Source organism: Aplysia californica, unplaced genomic scaffold, assembly GCF_000002075.1.
Source record: "Aplysia californica isolate F4 #8 unplaced genomic scaffold, AplCal3.0 scaffold00785, whole genome shotgun sequence".
NCBI lineage: Eukaryota > Metazoa > Mollusca > Gastropoda > Aplysiida > Aplysiidae > Aplysia > Aplysia californica.
Window position 1 is genome coordinate 249,553 of NW_004798055.1, and position 458 is coordinate 250,010.

Below are 458 nucleotides of genomic sequence, written 5' to 3' on the forward strand. Positions count from 1 at the left end.
TTTTACTATCGTTTCCATACGACGTGGGGAACTCTGTGTCACCACTTTCCAAAGAGGAAATTTTCACGTTAATCCGATCGTACGGTTAGCAGTGTGTCAAAATGATTTTTTGAGAAATACTGAAAGTTTCAAAGAGATCTTCGCACTAGAAGTATTCTAAAATGTGAAGAATACAACCCGGGGGTACAAAATGACCCCAGGGCGTACGGATATGGTTAATAACCAGAGGTGGGTGTGTTTTGGGAATGGGTATATTACTACAGATACAATTAGAGATGGTGCTTCTTGAACAGCCTAACTATGTTTAAAAGGGTGTAAAACGCTTACCAAACTGTCGCACAGTACGGCATACTCACTATGGTAGGCTACTCCTCTAGAAGTCTTAGTGAGAGAACAAACTGTCTTTCTCGCTTGACTTTGCATCCAGTTGGGGGGTGGGGGTGGTGTGTTTTACCGCG